The sequence below is a fragment of the Tachypleus tridentatus genome, chromosome 2 (assembly GCF_004210375.1).
Source record: "Tachypleus tridentatus isolate NWPU-2018 chromosome 2, ASM421037v1, whole genome shotgun sequence".
NCBI classification, from domain to species: Eukaryota; Metazoa; Arthropoda; class Merostomata; order Xiphosura; family Limulidae; genus Tachypleus; species Tachypleus tridentatus.
In genome coordinates this window covers 18,577,529-18,598,175 of record NC_134826.1, presented here as the reverse complement: position 1 = coordinate 18,598,175, position 20,647 = coordinate 18,577,529, and the positions used below count along the sequence as shown (strand labels likewise).

Genomic DNA, 20,647 nt, shown 5'->3' with positions numbered 1-20,647 from the left:
TGATGGCCAGCAAATGGGATTATCTGCTAGTGTTGAATCACACATTTTAGTGAAATGTTAATGAAGCAGCCTTCCCAGCATTTCGTTATACCAAGAATAATAAAATAAACACTTCTAGCGGGTACAAAAAAAATAAAAAAATTCTAGTATAGCATTCATTTAAATCTGACCGGAAAGATTAAGCTTATATAAGGTCTCAGGGGGACAGGATGTGGGGGGTTGTCACACTCCAGTATAGCGAGCCAATAAATAACTTTCTCGCCAGGAGTTTCTGCTCAGAAAGAATTTAATTACACACTTGAATAAGTCTTGCTATCTCGAGCAATATTTCAGTGAGAAGCCACACAGCAAATATCCCTGCAACTATTCCTCTATACTCGTGTGTATCTTGAATTTTATATTCCGCACATAACTAGATAGTAAATTTGTTTTTACTTGTTGTTTTTTTCAACGACAAGCATTGGACTGAATTAAGTGTCGTTTGAAAACTTTTGAATAGCGAAAAAGTTTGAAAACTCTATCGTTATAATCAATAGGTCTTACCCGCTCAATATTTTCCAGTATTGTTACTGTTAATTTGAATGTTTGTTAAGTTACTTTAAAGCTTTTCCGAATCTCATTATAGCAACTAAAACAAAGGAAAATATTTTATTTCGAATCATAGTCCAGAAAAACAATTAATAAACGTATTGTAAGAATAGCAACAATGAAGTTAAGAGCTGCCTTCGTCTAATTAAGTTTCTGAGTAAAAAGAGCAACTGTTTACACTGTTTACTGATTTAACGAGGGAAGTGGAATTTTTCAGGATAATCTATACGTATCAACAGTCGTATCGAAACACTACAGACAGTCACGCTCAGCGGTGCACGCCCTCTGGCTGATTATAACCGCCCACTGAATACTTAATACTTATAAGGTACACATGTTTAAAAATGATCTAATTAGCCTATCGTGGCTTCTGGTGAAGGTTGAGAAACATAGTCGGAAATATGGTGTTTCAACAAATACGACTGAGTAAAGTACGTGGTGCGAACATTCGGTTTTTACATTTACGTTCTGTTGGTTTCATTCGTTTCTTACACGTGTACTTTTTTCTACCCTATGCAATAATTACGTTTTTATTTAATTGGTCCTTATGAAAAGCTAGAAACTAGAAACGGTAACACTGTAATTGATACTGAAAACGACAAAACAAAAACACCCAAAGACCTTCATCCTATTAGAAATTACATAATCTTCCAAAGATGGAGTTGACAGTTATTTGCTCTTATACTTATGTGAGCATTTATCCAGGGTCTAGTCCACAAAAGCCCTGAAAGCGCTTTGTCATGCTGTTGATCCCTAGTGTCTAAAGTCTTGTAGCAAAATTACTCAGTTTCGTCACTCCCCCAAGACACACTTCGGGATCCCGTGGTTCCTTATATAGATAATTTATTTTCTCTACACGAGGTTGAACAAGAGGTAATATATTTTAGTTTGAAAGGGTTCGCCACCCGTAAACAGTTTGCCACTGTTGATAATTATACGCGGCTGAATTATTGGCGTGTTTTAATATGACCACCAGGGTCGACCACGGGCTACCTACCATAAAATAACATTTTTCAAAATCTCTTAGCACTACTTCCCTCTAGGCATATCGGATGTGTAAGAAGAGTTAGAATGTTTTACGTTCGAAACAAGTCAACAATAATTTTTCCTGGCTCACAAAGATTTTAACTTTCAGACATGACTCACCATTTTTATTCGCCTGAACAACTAAACCGACCCAGTAAATAAACGTTAAGATCTCGCAGGAAACAGTTCTGTATAATAAATAACACGGGGTTCTACAAGCGGCCAATCACCACAAACTTTCTCAACATAGATTCGCAAACGAATTTCTTCATATGAACCGAAATGTGACACACATTTTCGTCTCTGTAGATTCTCCAGTCAATAATCTATTTCTAAATACTGAAAAACTGTCCTTGTTTCAATTGTTTGTGCTGATTTCGATTAAAACTTGTTCAGGAATCGGTGCCGTGGTTCGCAATTGTGTCCTTTGCCGGGTGACCGTACGTACGTCCGTGGAAGAGAACACGTCTCAGGCACGAGGTCTTTCGTCCGCTTATTTTCAAAGACGCGATTTGTTACGATATATGTTTAAGAGTTTAAGGTAAATACGGTGTTACACGTATTTATCTCTATATATAAATATGAATATATTAATGGATACATAGTTAGCAGGAAATAATCCACTATCGTCTAACTCCGATTATCTTGGTGTACTTTTCATAAGTTTTTTTTTTCACGAGTCCCTATGAGGTATGGTACAATTTTCATTTTTTTTGTTTCGTATGTTAAAAACGTGAAACTATCTCATAAGTTAAATATTTAAACCTTCTATTTCATCAAAACATTAGCCTAATATATATTTATAAACACTTGTTTATAATTTTTAAACGACCTTAAATTAGTCAAGTTACATTAGATACATACATAGAAAATACTTCAATAAGGAAAATAGAATAAACTTTGTGTGCCAAAACTTTAGAATGGAAACATGTTAAGGTAACTCAAAATTACCGAAGGAACCGACTACAGATCTCATTGACTTTTTAAATATTTTTTTTTTGCATACCTCGAGTTGCTTGTGGCTTTATTGGTTAAGTGGTCCCTAATAAGTATGACGAAAATAATATGTAAGCAAAAATCCCACACATATTGTAATTAATTCCACTAATTATTAGCGGAGTGACTACGTATTTTACGTAAATAAGCAACATTACTTCTTTACAATGAATGTCGTAAAAAAAAAAATATTATATTACTGAATTTGATGCAGAATATGAATCTCAGTAGTATGTAATATAAAGGTTATATCTGGAGGTTAACTCGCTACAGTCAGTAATTCGTTGCAACTGGTAGTGTTGAGAACATTTAGAAAGCTATCATGTTGAACATGGATGTTTTCATACAGAGTGAAATAATCATAAGTAAATGATTGTTACGTTCCACAATGATTTACTTATCAAAGGTTATTTTTTATTACAGTTATTCCAAACTAATGTTTCAATTTAATAGCTATTGTAAATTATGACTCATTTTGAAATATATTTGTACCTTTTTAACAGCGTTACGTAAAGTTGTCGTTACTCAACTTTATATGATCGTGTAACACTTTTATGTAACGTAACAATACAGCCCTGACAGCTATGCTGCTAATTACTAAAGGAAGTAATCGTATGTTTAGGATAATTCAGGAACTTGTGTTTCTCAACAAGTAAATTTTATCTTTAAATAAACTAAATATAATAAACAAACATATATTCTGTACCTGCTCCCAACATTTGTACTAAGAACAGTGTTTTCTTTACGTGTTAAAACACTTTGGCCTCAAATAAATAAATTTTCGTTTCTAGACGTATTCAGTTACACCGCTTTATTTCTATTATATTTTAAATCCAAGGATTTACGATACAGAAATAGTTAACACTAACATCATGCTTAGTTTTCAAACAGATAGAAACAGATAGTTGGACTACTGTAACAACAATAAATTTGAAATATCTGAGTGCCCTTACGAATACTTTACGTAACCATTGTTGTTATCGCTTCAGAGCCAAGAAAGCTTTTAACAAGTTAACAAGTTTGTGATAATAGAGTTAAATACTGTATACGACTTAAAACGGAGGTAAAATATTAACAGTCAGCGGTATATTTAGCTTGGTATTACTGTATCTTATAATAAGGAATATATTGAAATCATCCTTTATCAATAAATTGCGTCGAGATAAAGTCTTAAAACTGTCAATTCTGTTTAAAAAATGGGATTTGAGTCAAACACACAGAGCAGAATGATGCGTATTTATGGCTTCTGGTTTAACAAACATATAAAAAACATTGACAGATATATATATACGTGCGTATGTTTGAAATATATGGAGTTCTTGACAGGTTTATCAATATTTCTACAAGTATGATCCTGGGTGTTTTACTCCTGTAACTCGTAACCCATTCTAAATGATATAGGAAACATAAGAATTATCGAGAAAGCGTTAATAATTTTGTTACGCACGCATAATTGGCAATCGCCTTATTTTAATTATTCGATTTCGTGCAATTGTTTATTACGCGAGAAAAACTTAGAGTTTGCTTTCTTGTTATTAAGATAGAGAGAAAAATAGAGCTGATATTTAACACCATTTAGTTTCACTTCAACTATGTTATATTTTTTTTTATAGACCGCGTTCATTTTGTAATGACTTCAAAAACCTCATGGTTCTCATCAAAAGTCTATCATAACATTCGCGGCGAAAACTAGAAACAGAATATTAGATTTTTTTATTACTGTCACAGAGAGCATATGTATATCTTCAAAAACAGAATCGTTACAAAAATTACTTTATTACGATAACAATTACATTTAACTATCGCCAGTGTAAGAGTGAAATCGAAATTCCAAACGTGTGACAATCCATACATTTATTTGCATCTTGAGAAAATAAACTCGTTAATTCATATAAAGTTGAAACGAATACTCTTAAAAATAAATTTAGATTTCAAAAACAGTGATATTTTGTGGTCTTAGTTCACGTGCTTTCAATATGTTCTTTCTTAAGCCTTACTCTATTATAGCTTTTAGTTCAACCATCGAAAAACTTTCAATATGTTCTTTCTTAAGCTTTACTCTATTATAGCTTTAAGTTCAACCATCGAAAAACTTTCAATATGTTCTTTCTTAAGCTTTACTTTATTATAGCTTTTAGTTCAACCATCGAAAAACTTTCAATATGTTCTTTCTTAAGCTTTACTCTATTATAGCTTTTAGTTCAACCATAGAAAAACTTTCAATTTGTTATTTCTTAAGCCTAACCATATTATAGCTTTCAGTTCAACCATAGAAAAACTTTCAATATGTTCTTTCTTAAGCTTTACTCTATTATAGCTTTAAGTTCAACCATCGAAAAACTTTCAATATGTTCTTTCTTAAGCTTTACTCTATTATAGCTTTTAGTTCAACCATAGAAAAACTTTCAATTTGTTATTTCTTAAGCCTAACCATATTATAGCTTTTAGTTCAACCATCGAAAAGCTTTCAATATGTTCTTTCTTAAGCCTTACTCTATTATAGCTTTTAGTTCAACCATAGTTCAACCATTGAGTAATATATATATATATATAATAATGTTGTGGTTAGAGTACTAAACATATATACAAGTTACAGATGAATGTTTTGTACAGTCTATACTCTGTTTATTTATTGCATTTGGGTAAAAAAATGGAGACATTTTTTATCACCATCCAGCGGCTGAGTGTGTTAAGGTCATGCTTAACAGTTGATTGTGATAAGGTTTATATACGGTGCGAAATCATGTATTTGTTAATCAACCAGCAAGAGGTTCACGAGTTGTAATAGTATGCATTCTTTTCCAGGAATTATACTTTTTAATCGATAATTAAGGTTCTGTAAAAACAGGTAAAATACACAATTAGTTCATTTACAACCAGTAACTAATAAGTTAAGTTCATAAATACAGAGGTACGAATGTAGTATGTTGTAAACCAAGAGAGTTTAGGTTGAGATCAAAATTAGGATACATCTAACAAGTTGTAATTCAGGTACGAAGATATTTTAACGACTGTGTAAGGGAATATAACCAGTTAATGATATGATGGTAAGAGAACTTGTACATTTTAAACCAGTTTATGATATGATGATAAGAGAACTGGTACATTTTAAATCAGTTAATGGTGTGATGGTGATAGAACTGGTACATTTTAAATTAGTTAATGGTGTGATGATAATAGAACTGGTACATTTTAAATCACTTAATGATATGATGGCAATAGAACTGGAACATTTTAAACCAGTTAATAGTGTGATGAGAATAGCACTGGTACATTTTAAACCAGTTAATAGTGTGATGAGAATAGCACTGGTACATTTTAAACCAGTTAATGGTGTGATGAGAATAGAACTGGTACATTTTACACCAGTTAATGGTGTGATGAGAATAGAACTGGTACATTTTACACCAGTTAATGGTGTGATGAGAATAGAACTGGTACATTTTACACCAGTTAATGGTGTGATGAGAATAGAACTGGTGCATTTTAAACCAGTTAATGAGGTGATGTACCATTTACGATCAAGACAGAGACAGAACTGATATAGTTTGAACCAGTAAATGACGTGATAATAATAGAACCAGTTAATGGTGCGATAGGGATAGAATTAACATATTTTAACCCAGTTAATGGTTAGACTGGAAGACAAATGGCACATTTTGAACCAGTTAATGATGTGACAGGAATAAAATTAACATGTTTGAACCAGTTAATGGTGTGATTGGGGTAGAACTTGTAAATGTTTAATAAATTGGTAATCAAAGTACTCGCAAAGACAATAAAAACATAAAACATGCAACTATTGTTAAACGTGCTTTAAATGTTCTATATTGCAATTAGGTTTAAGAGGTAAATATATCTGAATTCGTACATCAACAAGGGACTTAATCATGAACGTAAACCTGTGTTATTTTATTTGCTGTTCTTTTAACTGAAGCTACCTTTAAACCAGAAAGAATTTTAATATCATTGCTACAAAATGGTTCAAGCTTTTTGGAAAGTCCTGAGTCATATGCACTTAGTGTCAATAAATATAAAATCTCCTTTCAGCTGACGAGCTAAGTGTGTGTTAAATGTTTATATTCTTGAATTCTTGATGTTTTGAGAAATTAAAAGGTATATTGATTGTATTTAAACTCTAGTTTGATAGTAATTAAATGGGACTGGTTTGTTGTGTTTAAACTGTAGTTTTATGGTAATTAAACTGGACTGGTTTATTGTGTTTAAACTGTAGTTTGATAGTAATTAAACTGGACTGGTTTATTGTGTTTAAACTGTAGTTTGATAGTAATTAAACTGGACTGGTTTATTGTGTTTAAACTGTAGTTTGATAGTAATTAAATTGGACTGGTTTATTGTGTTTAAGCTGTAGTTTGATAGTAATTAAACTGGACTGGTTTATTGTGTTTAAACTGTAGTTTGATAGTAATTAAACTGGACTGGTTTATTGTGCTTAAACTGTAGTTTGATAGTAATTAAACTGGACTGGTTTATTGTGTTTAAACTGTAGTTTGATAGTAATTAAACTGGACTGGTTTATTGTGTTTAAACTGTAGTTTGATAGTAATTAAACTGGACTGGTTTATTGTGTTTAAACTGTATTTTGATAGTAATTAAACTGGACTGGTTTATTGTGTTTAAACTGTAGTTTGATGTAATTAAATTGGACTGGTTTATTGTGTTTAAACTGTAGTTTGATAGTAATTATACTGGACTGGTTTATTGTGTTTAAACTGTAGTTTGATAGTAATTAAACTGCACTGGTTTATTGTGTTTAAACTGTAGTTTGATAGTAATTAAACTGCACTGGTTTATTGTGTTTAAACTGTAGTTTGATAGTAATTAAACTGGACTGGTTTATTGTGTTTAAACTGTAGTTTGATGTAATTAAATTGGACTGGTTTATTGTGTTTAAACTGTAGTTTGATAGTAATTAAACTGGACTGGTTTATTGTGTTTAAACTGTAAAGACTGATTGTAATTAAACTGGACTGGTTTATTGTGTTTAAACTGTAAAGACAGATTGTAATTAAACTGTTTAGTTTGATTTTAGTCAAACTGTAAGCGGATTGTAATTAAACTGTAGTTTGATAGTAGTGAAATTGTATAGTTTAATTTTATTGTATTGGTTTATTGTAGAGAAAATATATAGTTTGAGTTTATATAAACTATATGTTTTAACTGTAGTTAAACTGTATATTTTAACTGTAGTTAAACTGTATATTTTAACTGTAGTTAAACTGTATTTTTTAATTGTAGTTAAACTGTATTTTTTAATTGTGGTTAAACTGTATTGTTTGAATGTACTTAAATTATATGTTTCACTATAATTAAAGTGTATTGTTTGGTTGAAGTTAGACTGTACTGTGTGAATGTAATTAAACTGTATTGTTTGAATGTATTAAACTATATTATTTGATTGTAATTAAACTGTATTGTTTGAATGTATTAAACTATATTATTTGATTGTAATTAAACTGTATTTTTATTGTAGTTAAACTTTATAGTTTGATTGTAGTTAAACTCTGTTGTTTTAATGTAGTTAAATTATATGTTTGATTGTAATTACACTGTTGTTTGGTGGCAATTAAACTGTAAATTGAACTTGCAGCTACTTTATGTATGGTTATGATTCAACAACATATTACGGATATTTGAATATTAAAGCTACTGAGAGTAAAGAACATTATATTTTTCTTTCAGTTACCACAGCTGGGACGGAAGCCAAGAGGAAACACCACTGACTTCCAGTGGATCGTTTTCAGCTTTGATCCTACGTTTCTGTTATAATCAGTGAATTTCACACCAACGATTGACGCATCCCAAGTACTCATTCAGGCGGAATGCGGGAGATCTTGTGGCACAACTAGCTAGCTAACACATTCGTCAATATATATAGTCCAAAAAGCAATTCCTTGCTACAACGGTGACGCCAATACCCCAGCGCGAAATGGTCTTTCTATACCGCCTGTTCCAATACCTTTATTAATTTCTAGTCAGTGTGATGGAACAGAATTCACATTAAGGGGTCCTGACTGTTATTGATTTTCCTACAAGTTTTGTTTTTCATTGGAAAGGTTTATCGCAAGCAGCCTGATATCCTAACACGCTTTGAAACCTTTGAGTGTTTTTTTTTAATCCAGTTCATTCCAATGTGTTGATACGCAACGCTTATAAACACTGTTTTTGTGGTGTTTTTTTATCGATTGGAAATCAACAAACTCCATTTTTTGAGGCCTAAAACATAAATATATATGTTTATTTATAAGTGCAAGCTAAAATCGTAACACAGAACTAACCAACTTCCACATAGCGTAACAATCCACGTGTGTCATTAAATGTAATTTGTTTTTCTATTCGAATCAAATTGTCTGTTTTTATTCTCAGAATGTCTTAGTTTTCAATTTTGATAAACTAACTCCAGGTGACCATACCCGTTAGATACCAGTTATTTTAATACGTTGCATGATAAGTTTTCAGAAATTAGTAATAAGACTTTAAAAAGGTAGTTACGGATACCTAAAAATAAGTTATGCTTGAACAAAGTGCACTTGATCCAGTGAGTTATGCACTATACCTGCCCATTGTTTGTTAGTTTATTTAATATAAAATGAGCTCACAGTTCAAAACTCAGCTTCGAGTAATATCCTCAGAAAAGTTTTGGTAGTGGGTGGGTATGCCTTACATGGAACTCCTTTAATAATATCCCTACCCACTTTTAGGGGCTGTCGTATAATTAAAATATGTTGGCCACTAGAGGAGTGGATCTGATGGATTTTTTATGATTCCCTGTCCCTGAACGTTGCCTCTTTCCTCCACAAGTCGTTAGGTAAGGGCCTGCAATTTGTCAGAGCAGAATTAATGTCAAACTGTACTCATCTCAGGTAGCTGGTTAGTCGTGCTAACCATCCTTCAAGTTTCTCTTAACTCTAAGAAATGGATCTCACCTGTGTCAGATCTCACGCTTCGAAAATGAAGCTAATTTGCAGAAATCTCTACTCCTATTCACCGGAAAGCGCTGACTTTCTATACAACCACATTGGGCTTTCTATCTCTTGAGTTCACTCCACGTGAACGTAATAAACGATCTCTCCTCTCTATTTAGCGTCTTCCACATTCATGTTTCTGAGCAACGTAGTTTTTTTTAAACACACATTTGTTGTGAAATAAACAAGCCAAAATGAAAATGACATAAAGTGTAACAGTTTCTAAAATTTGTGGACGATACAAGATTGTATCTTATGTACGTCGATATGGCAAAAAAAAAGCTATTTTCAGAAAACTGACATATATTTTTGACCGAGTCAGTTTCCACTCTGCAGAATTATAAATACACTGTTTGATATGTTTCACCTTCACGATGTGAGAACAACACGTGATAGGTCTTGATATAAATAAGAAAAACCCTATAACCCAAGCGCTTTTGATAGATGGACCTTTTAAATTATTTGACCCTGAAATCTTTCGCATTGTAGGGTTTTTATTATAATATTTTTAACATTATCCAAAATCATAATGTCACATCATGCTATTTATAAACATGTTTATGTGTAAAATGCAATACTTTGAAGACCCTATGTAAACTGATATATATACGAACTGAATGTAAGATAAGCTCATAACAGCATAGTTCGTAAATTATGACACATTCTTCTGTTGTGTGTTTCCATTTTAATACTAATATACATGCATCAAGTCCAACAACATTTGTGCTAATGTTTTAAACGCTAGTGATATGAGAAGCGCGAATCGTAACACTGTTTGAATGCAATTAATTAAAAAAAAATTTTTTTACCTTCCCTTTACGTTCAACATGACTGTTTCTTTTGATGCAGTTCTCTTTAAGGTTGGTTCGGCTCGTCCTACAGTCAGAAGCTCGATAAAAGCGCGCCGCCATTGTGAGCATTCAAGTTCCGTGTAAAACACGTTCGTTTTCTCTAAACTTACGATTGAAAACGTCAGCCACTTTACGATAAGAAAGTCAAAAATGTAATCATTCGAGTAAAACGTAAAAACTGCAGTAAGTTTCAAATGAACTTTCAAATTCGTTTCGTTTTCGCGATACACGTCACTAGTCTGCTGCTGCCTTGTTCCAAGATGGCGGACAGAATGACTAACGACGCCATTATGTTTTTTCTCTTTTTTTTTTTTTAACATCCGCTAGACGTTAGATTGCTGAAGTCAGAGACTAGCGTGCACTTGAAAGTGGTCGTAGTAACGTTTATTGGTATAAAATAGATTCAAATAGCTTTATTAAACCTTAAAACGACCACAGGGAAAACATTAACAGTAAATAAAATATATAAAACGATGAAATATATTCTGAAAAATAAATTAAGTTCTTGCAGACTTTTTGTAACTCGTAATACATCCATTTACGTACACTTGTTGAAACAGCGTAATAAATAAGTCCACTAATGAACGTACGCGCTTACCAAGAAAGGTCACATAATTCTTTCCTGGGATCTATTCATATTTTTGTAATAAAGTTATGTTATGCTATTTTGAATTTCGCGCAAAGCTACTCAAGGGACATCTGCGCTAGCCGTCCATAATTTAGCAGTGTAAGACTAGAGAGAAGGCAGCTAGTCATCACCACCCACCGCCAACTCTTGGGCTACTCTTTTACCAACGAATAGTGGGATTGACCGTGACATTATACGCCCCCACGGCTGAAAGGGCGAGCATGTTTGGTGCGACCGGGATTAGAACCCGCGGTCCTCGGACTACGAATCAAACACTTTGACCCACGTGGCCAAGTCGGGACATTTTGTAATAACAAATAGTTCTTTATCCATTATTGTACTCATTCCCTCAGCCTGTTGAATTCTGTTGCTTTACTTGTTGGTTCTCAGTATGATTTATTCTTGCGGGAAAACATAAACTCTCATTAATTAATTGCATTTTAATCAAATATATATGTATGTGTATAATTACATGTGTTTACGTTTGTGTTCGTGAAGAAAACCTAATTAGAAAAGGTATAATTCGGCAAAAAAAAATGATTAATTCAGTTTTGGTAACTATACAGAAGGAGTCTCGTTATATGTGTGGTAATAGATCGTGCAAGAAAATTTTCAGTTGTAGGAATACAGCTCGTGGTATGGGTATTTTCAACAGCCCCGACACACCCTCACGTCAGAAGGATGTCTTCGGCGTGTAAAGTCAGTGCTAAAACGAAAAGAAGTAAACATGAACAGGGATAGTTGTTTTCTTTGCCTTCGGCTAAGAGCGACGCCATAAAACTCATGAGCACGTCCTATGCGTAATTTATTACAGGGTTTTGCCTATCGCCTCTTCTGTAGTTGAAGCGGGAAAAAGAACGCGAGGATCTGACGGGAAACTTGATTCAGGTGTCATTCTCTAGAGCCGAACACCAGACGCGCTGTACCATCTTTGCCTTCTCTCTGAAATATTTTTGGCAGCTGAAGTGGATAGGAACTGCACAGAAAGGAATCTTTGACGTGTGTGCTACTATGATACAATGTGAGGCTGTTTTCTGTCTTTTGTAAATAAACTTTAAGCAAACACAGCTGCGGATAGAGGAAATTTTATTGGATGATGTATTTACCAAATATACACACTCAGGTTACGAGTTTCCAGTGAAGAAATTAGACTGCTTTAGTTACGAACCGCTTTCATTCCTCAAATAATTGTATCGGTTCTGCGAACGTTCATATTGTCTAATACAAATCGCCAGATTAATTAAATCCTGAGAGTTTAAATCAGTCTGATCCGGTTAAGCGCATGCTCCAGCCACTTGTATGTCGAGAATTGAGAGAAGTTGTTGTTTTTTCTTACACTGATTAAATAAGCGCAGAGTAGATTGTTGTCAGAAAAGATGAGAAAGCAGTTGTTCCCAACAGGGTCATCAGTCACCTGAAGTAGTCCATATCTGCCACAGTTGTCCAGGGACGAGGGAGGAATGCTGTCTCGAGGGATGCCTTGAATGTTACTTTAGACGATGAGTGTAGTTTCAATCTGTACTCGTGAGTGCAGCTTCAATCTGTACTCGTTGAATTTCGAGAAGATTCTGTCTCCACACTACTATCGTCTGGAAAAGAAACATTATTCTAAGAACTTATGAGTGAAACCAAAGACGAATACGTCACAACGACATAGAGGAAACTTTATGTCAACATTTACAATAAATGAGATGTAACCTTTGCATTCAACAGCTCACCCGTCCAGTTATTACGTATTTTCAAGCATCAGTCGGCCACGTTCTACTGGTAAACTGACAGTATTTCTTACAGCACTCTACCTAAGATCAAACAGATCTGTCACTGGGGTTGTATACAAAGCGTTAGAGTCAGAGGTTAAGTTCATTTAAAGGATCATTAACAAGAACTATTTTGCAACACTGAATACACTAGACACTCGACTTTAACACGATCTTATAAATAACTATGAAAACAGGCTGGGTAAGTAACATACATGCGTGTGTACAGTGAAGCCACCTAAATCACACCATATTACAACTTCATTTTGTACCACTGGCTGTGCCGCTTATAAGACAACGCGCCACAGGTTCTGTGAGCACCAGTTTACAAGAACACTATTTTAATGTTTAGTTCACCCGCCTTCTACACGTGGATTCGGATCCTCACGTGGTTTACACTTAGTCTAACCTTCACTATTTATTGCCTTAATAAATATACAGGGCACGTGATAGCGACCACTAAAGGGTGAGGAAAGTCACTTCGCTTCTTCTTTTTGACAGTTTATCAAAGCTGGTTGAAGATATATAGCTCTCAGTGTGCTGGTTGTGCCTCTCACTACTCTGTCTTTTCTCACATTGTTTAGCTGTCTGCACCATATAAATTCTTTTCTTACTTAAAAAAAAAAAATCGCTTCCCACTTCACAGGACGAGTTGTTGGTCGTATTTTAGAATCACTTGAAGACGAACAGGAAGTATCCTCATGCCCGGAGATGACCTAAGAAGGTCGAAACGTTGTTCTGTACTTTATTTTAGTTAAAGAGCTAATATCCATCCACATCAGCCGTCTTTGAGAATACATTTTCACTTAAGTGGGTTTCTCGTCATCACGAACTGAAAGTTTGAATAAAGAAATAAATGTAGACAAAATACTGTATAAAAATAATCTGTTTTCATATTTATTTCACAACAGATGATTTTGCGTTATTAAAGTGTGAAAAACGATTGAAGTTTTAATTACTGGATAAAAAAAATGCTGAAATTCACTTTTTTTTGTTTACAAAGTCAGCGGGTGGGACAGCGGTAAGTCTAATTTGCATCAACGCTACACTCGGAGCGTTCAATTCCCCTCAGTGGAGAGCACAACAGATAGTCTGATGTAGCTTTTGTAAAGAAAACACGCACATACAGTCACCTATTTTTTACAAGACATAAACCTGTCAATAACATGCGTTTGAAGCTCGAAAACAAAACTTTTAATCAGGTATTGGCGCTTTTAAATTTTGTTTTTCACATAACTTATACTTAGCAAAAATAAAAAGGTGTGTTTTTCTTATAGTAAAGCCACATCGTGCTATCTGCACAGCCCACCAAGGAGAATCGAACCCCTGATTTTAGCGTTGTAAATCCGGAGACATACCGCTGTACTAGTCGGTGTTGAAATAAAAAGGTATTTAAAAAATGAAATTATTACGTCTGTATTTAAAAAGTAAGCCGATTCAAGGACCTATTTTATTTCTGATGAGAAACGGTGATAATTATGTTTTGTTGTGACAGCTAAGTTTCGAAAGGCTCTGGCATGGCCAGGTGGTTAAGTGGCTCGACTCGTAATCTGAGGGTCGCGTGTTCGAATCCTTGTCACACCAAACATCCTCGCCCTTTCAACCGTGGTGACGTTATAATGTGACGGTCAATCCCACTAGTCATTCGTAAAAAAGTAGCCCAAGAGTTGGCGGTGGGTGGGGATGACTAGCTGCCTTCCCTCTAGTCTTACACTGCTAAATTAGGGACGGCTAGCGCAGATAGCCCTCGTGTAGTTTTGCGCGAAATTAAACAAAAAACATCATCACCACGTACCATCAACTCTTGGACTAGTCTTTCATCAACGAATAGTGAGATTGATCATCACTATATAACGCCCCACACCTGAAAAAAGAGCATGTTTGATGTGACATGTATTCGAACTCGTGACCATCCGATTGGGAATTCAGCGCTCTCACCACCTAGCCATGCTAAGCCTAACGTGAAATATATTTCATCCGAATATAGCCATGCTAAGCCTCACGTGAAATATATTTCATCCGAATACATCAAAAAGTGTCCTTCTTAAAGATCCAAAAGCTTAATAATAATAAATATTTACTTAGCGTTACGAAAACAAAGTTGAATTTTAGAACGTTGGAGGTGATTTTTTAAATATAATGAAAAATAACAGAATTAATGGAAAAGAAATCCGTGCTATTAAAATGTACCAACACATATCAACCTTATCTCATATTCTTCTTCTGAGTATCTGGAATAGTTTATTTAGGACACTAGTATATATATATATATAATTCGGGGCTCATTCCGGTGAAGAATGTTTGATGTGTTACTGAGCAAACCTTGTCAGTGGCTCGTAGGATGTAGCGGAATGTAATCTGTCACTTGTTTGAGCACCAGCTTTTAGAGAAACCCACAAAAGAATAGAACTCTAATGAAGACGTTGTTGCGTCATTTGGTAGTCCAAGAGAAGAAAGGCTTTTGTGTTTCGTTAGGTTCCACCATAGGGTAATGACAAAGAGTTCGAAAAATCCTGAATAAAAAATTAGCGGTTTCGAAGCTGCCTATCTGAGCACTGGTGTTTATTGTTTGTCGAGGAATAAATACGAAACTCAAAATTTGTTCGAAGGATCATATTTTAGGTGCCAGTTTAATAAATGTTAGCATCAGAAAAAAAATGATGTTCTATGTTTAGGAGCCTTGATAATCCATGAATAACATATATACATAATACATGAATAACATATATACATAATACATGAATAACATATATACATAATCCATGAATAACATATATACATAATCCATGAACAACATATATACATAATACATGAATAACATATATACATACATATATAATTATTGTTAAATCTGAAACAAGTATAATATTAAATTTAGAGCTTATGAGGAAATAAATAGTGAAATAAAATTGAAAATAGATCATTACAGCTTTTTTTTTTTGTTGTTGTTCATTAAGTAATAATATTTAGGCTTATCTAAATGATAAACTCCATTCTATCGGATAAACTATATCAAATAACTTCTTCAAAATTGGAAAAAAACAACAACAACAACAAATGAGTTTAAATATTTTATTAAAGATCAACAGAGAAAACGTTTTGTTCTTGAAAAATATCTTTCTGACCTGGCCTTGCCAGGTGGTTAAGGCACTCGCCTTCTAATCCGAGGGTCGCGGGTTCGAATCCTCGTCACACCAAACATGCTCTCCTTTTGAACCGTGGGGGCGTTATAATGTGACGGTCAATCCCACTATTCATTGGTAAAAGAGTAGGCCAAGAGTTGGCGGTTGGTGGTGATGACTAGCTGCCTTCCCTATAGTCTTACACTGCAAAATTAGCGCAGATAGCCCTCGTGTAGCTTTGCGCGAATTGAAAAAAAAAAAGAATCCTGAGTTTATTACTACGCTTTTCCTTCGTCTATTTGAATTCACTGTGTTTAACTCTTTACTTTAAAATATTGTGCGATTGTGAGTCGTCTCTGTTTACATCGTGAAATAAAGTACATCTCTCGCTGGTAGTTTCTTGAGAGTGTTGCGTAGATTTCAATTTGCACCCATGATTTATGTGTAGAAAGGTGCTTAAAAATTGCAATACTTGTAGGTCAAAATCTGGAATAGAAAGTGTAGTTTGGTTGCAATTGTTATATGACACAATCTGGCTGTAGACTTGGAGTAGACATTGCAGTTTGACAGTTTGATTGTAATCCTTATGGGTCACATTCTGATAATATACCTGGAAAAGTTTGTTTATTTTGAATTTCGCGCGAAGCCACACGAGAGCTGTCTGTGCTAGCCGTCCCTAATTTAGCAGTGTAAGACTAGAGGAGAGGCAACTAGTCATCACCACCCACCGCTAACTCTTGGGATACTCTTTTACCAAAGAATAGTGGGATTGACCATAACATTATACGCCCCCACGGCTGAAAGGGGAGCATGTTTGGTGCGACAAGGATTCGAACCCCGACCCTCGGATTACGAGTCGAACGTCTTAACCCATCTGGCCATGCCAAGCTAGTTTGGAAGAGAGACTGTAGTTTGATTGCAATGCTTTTGGGTCACAATATGGCTGTAGACTTGGAGTAGACACTACAGTTTCATTGAGATGTTTATCAGCTATGAGCTGTTTATAGACTAGATGGGAAAAAATTGCTGTTTCTTGACGGGTATTACATTTATTAAACAGTTTGCAAAAAAAACATTAAATATTAATGATTACCTGTACGCCCCTTGGGAAAAAGACAATCAAACTATAAACAAGTTGCAAAACTTCATTAACTTTTAATATGCGAATTAGTTCATTTACATAAAATTCGTAAATATCACTCACTAGTCGATTTGTACAATTCTTTTTAAAGCTCGATTTCAATGTTAAACATTATATTAAAAGGCTTAATATAATATAAGTAATGAAACATAAAATGAATTATATTATCTTGAATAACGCAAGTCAGAAAGTATGCGTCCCCGCTATCACAGCGGTAAGTCTACGGATTTACAATGCTATAATCAGGGGTTCGATTCCCCTCGGCGGACCCAGCAGATAGCCTGATGTGACTTTGTTATAAGAAAATACATATACAGAGCGTGTAATGGTGACACGATCTTTAAGTTCAATGTGTAAATTAAATAGAAGTACATGGTTACGTGTGTTTTTTGTTTTAAGTTTCTTAAGACAAACACACTAAACGTTGAAACAGGAACATCCTCAGTGTAAAGTTTTTAAATCGTTTGAGTGTTTTAATTATTTCTAAGAGTAGTTTAAAAATAAACTGAGTTATAATAAATAAGGCTGACTTCAACACACTACTGGAACTTTAGCGGCGATATACAAGTATAGAAATCTTTAGCGATATTTGGTAACAGTTCCAAATATGAAATAGAGACAATTATTTTTGCGTCAGTATTTTTCCAAAGCTAAATACCTTACATTATGTTCTCATAAAGGTAGTTCACGAAAACAGCAACAATACCTGTCCTGTGCTTGTAACCACAAAAATCACATTTATGATGGGTTAGCGTTAAGTTTGTTTTTATTGGATTTTATGTGAAACTTCTCGAGAGCTGTTTGCATTAGCTGCCCTTAATGGAATTGGTCATATCATTATAACCCTTCCCCAGGGTTGAAAAGGCGAGCATATTCAGGGAAGGTACTAAAAGTCGTTCCTCAAATTACAAGTCGAGTGTCCTAACCACCAAGTGATGCTAGGCCTTCTGGGGTAAGTTTACTGACGCAAAACGTGGAAATTCGGGATTCGATTCCCCGCGGTTGAAAGATTGCAGATTACCTAATGTGTAAGTAAATAAGAATGAAATTCAGTTCTCCAAAGCTACTCTGATTTTAACTTTTTTTCCTCGTGTGTGTCATCTAAAGGTGTTGAAAAGACGTGTTAGTTCTAATTAACACATCTTAAAGAATGCTACGTTACACTGCAAAGTTGAACTTAGCAGTTTTGACATCTGCTGTTTCTACACATAATTTTCGGCTACAACTTCAATACCAGAACTTACAGTACTCCCTCGAGCGATACCAGAAATAATGGGTCTTAAAACGACAAAACTTCGGGTTTTGATACTCTCTGTAGGCAAAGCACAGATCTCAGCGTAACTCTGTGCATAACAACAATTTTGAACATTACAGCATTTATAACTACAAATACAGGTTTCTGACTTTCATCGATTATTTGCTATTCGTTAACGATCCATTGAAATAGGTTGCGAACTTACATTTGAGTGTACATCATTATATGAATTTAGTGCCCTATATAATTTAACTATTCATAAGACGTTCCCGTATAGAACTCTATTGAGTTATCTCATACTCTGTTATGGTTTTATGTTTTATTCAACGAGAAGATCACTGAGGTCAGTGTAACTGAAAGTGAGGTTTGAAATATTTATAGACCAACAGAGGGCGATATAAATCGTAATTATTATTTAATGATATTTGAGCGTGTTGTAGGAATGAATAACATCAACTTTTTATCATTTCTATTCCGGATTTGTTTGTTTTGCTGAGAAGTTTGTTTGCTACGCATGGGTATCGGAACATTACTTTCAATGTTGAAAACACTTTGTTTTGTCGCTGAGCCACGAAGAGGGTCTGTTTTGTTTTTTTTTTCTTTTATTTCGGGCAAAGCTACTCGAGGGCTATCTGCGCTAGCCGTCCCTAATTTTGCAGTGTAAGAATAGAGGGAAAGCAGCTAGTCATCACCACTCACCGCCAACTTTTGAGCTATTCTTTTACTGACGAATAGTGGGATTGATCGTAACATTATAACGCCCCACTTGGCCATGCGTGTTATATAAGCAGATTCGTTTGGTTCCTAACAGGTCGCGGGAATAGTCTTGTAAACAAAACACTTAAAATTAACTACTTGAAATTTTGTTTATAATTCGTGCACCAACTGTAATTGTAAAGACTTAAAACTAATAAATAATAATTAAAATAAACACAAAGTTTTTGGAAAATAATCATTTATCAAATTACATTGTGTCTAAAATTTGTTTTTTTGGAATTTCGCGCAAAATTAACACGAGGGTTATCTGCACAAGCCGTCCCTAATTTATCAGTGAAAGACAAGAGGGAATGGAAGCTAGTCATCAGCACCCGCCGCCAGTTCTTGGAATACTCTAGTATCATCAAATAGTGAGATCGAGTGAAACGTTATAACCTTCCATTGGTAAAATGACGAAAATCTTTAGTGGAACAGGGACTCGAACCTCTGACCATCAAATTGCGAGTCGAAAGCCCTAATCACCTGGTTATGCCGAGCAGTTGTTTTAATAAGACACGATTATATACGAATATATACTAATGTAATTTCATGTATATTGAGAAACATTGTATATATATATTGATTTTTAAGGGTAAAGATGAGTTAATTAAATAATTCAATAAAAACATCTGATTATTGTATCACAATAGCTGGAAAGAATAAATTACTAAATAATTACCTTTCTCATATATATATATATAATTCGGATTCAGACCACAATAAATTATTGTTAAAGCGATAAAGTGTTTTGTCAGCCCAACACCTGTGTTTTAAAAACTCACTAGGGTAAAAATAACGGTTGTGTTGTTGTTGTCGTCGTGGTTAATAATGACCACAGAAACATTTATGCTTTTTAGACTCCTGTGTACAAAAATATTTAAGTGAAACATCACATAAGTATTTTAGTAACATTAAAAAAAAGACTAAAATCCGAACCGTTTTACTTTATGCTATGTGTGTTTTATTTGAAACAGGACAATAACATTTTAAAGGTTCGTTTCGATCTATGTGAACACAAAACATTCTACAACGTCAATAGCTTAGGTAATGTGTTCGTTTCGCATCAGATCATATTGTATAGCTTTTTGGTGCTTAAGAAATGTTACGAAACGAATACAAGCAAAACAAGAAGCCCTCTAATAATTCGATACATTGAGTCTTGTTACGTATTGTTAAACTTGAGGTTTCTGAATAACACTTATGTGCATTCATTAGAACAGCCGCAAAACATAAAGATGTGAGATTGTTTTCGGTTTCTTTGTTGTAGTGTTTTGGGATTGGTCCAGAAGTTTTGTCTAATTTTAACTGCATCAGATAGGGATCAGTTGGTTCTTAAATTCTGAGAAGATTGGATAAAGTTTCAGAGATACGAAAGAGTACACATTGTAATATTTTCCAAAGTTATCAGAGCTAAGGTTTCGCTATGCATGTCTAATGAAATCATTTGTAGTGCACATTTTTAGGTGGGAGCTTTTTTTTAAAGATAAAGTGACGATAGGAGTTCATTTTTTAAAGTTTTTTTTATTATAATTTTTTCCACT

At 34.1% G+C, this 20,647-nt stretch overlaps 2 protein-coding genes and 1 long non-coding RNA gene across 7 annotated transcripts in view; 1 reads left to right on the top strand and 2 right to left on the bottom strand.

Moving 5' to 3' along the window:
• LOC143238884 (uncharacterized) overlaps positions 1-12,012 on the bottom strand; it is a 66,724-nt gene extending 54,712 nt beyond the window's left edge. The window contains exon 1 of the mRNA XM_076479508.1: positions 10,406-12,012. The gene's annotated coding sequence lies outside the window, so the exon portion shown is untranslated. The remainder of the gene's footprint in view (positions 1-10,405) is intronic.
• On the top strand, positions 1,026-13,114 carry LOC143238975 (uncharacterized). The gene is made up of 2 exons (XR_013020876.1): positions 1,026-2,155; positions 8,314-13,114. It is a non-coding gene; the product is annotated as an uncharacterized LOC143238975 (long non-coding RNA).
• LOC143238854 (uncharacterized) overlaps positions 12,145-20,647 on the bottom strand; it is a 209,688-nt gene continuing 201,185 nt past the window's right edge. For all 5 annotated transcript variants that reach the window (XM_076479441.1, XM_076479446.1, XM_076479465.1 and 2 more), the window contains one exon: positions 12,145-12,664. The gene's annotated coding sequence lies outside the window, so the exon portion shown is untranslated. The remainder of the gene's footprint in view (positions 12,665-20,647) is intronic.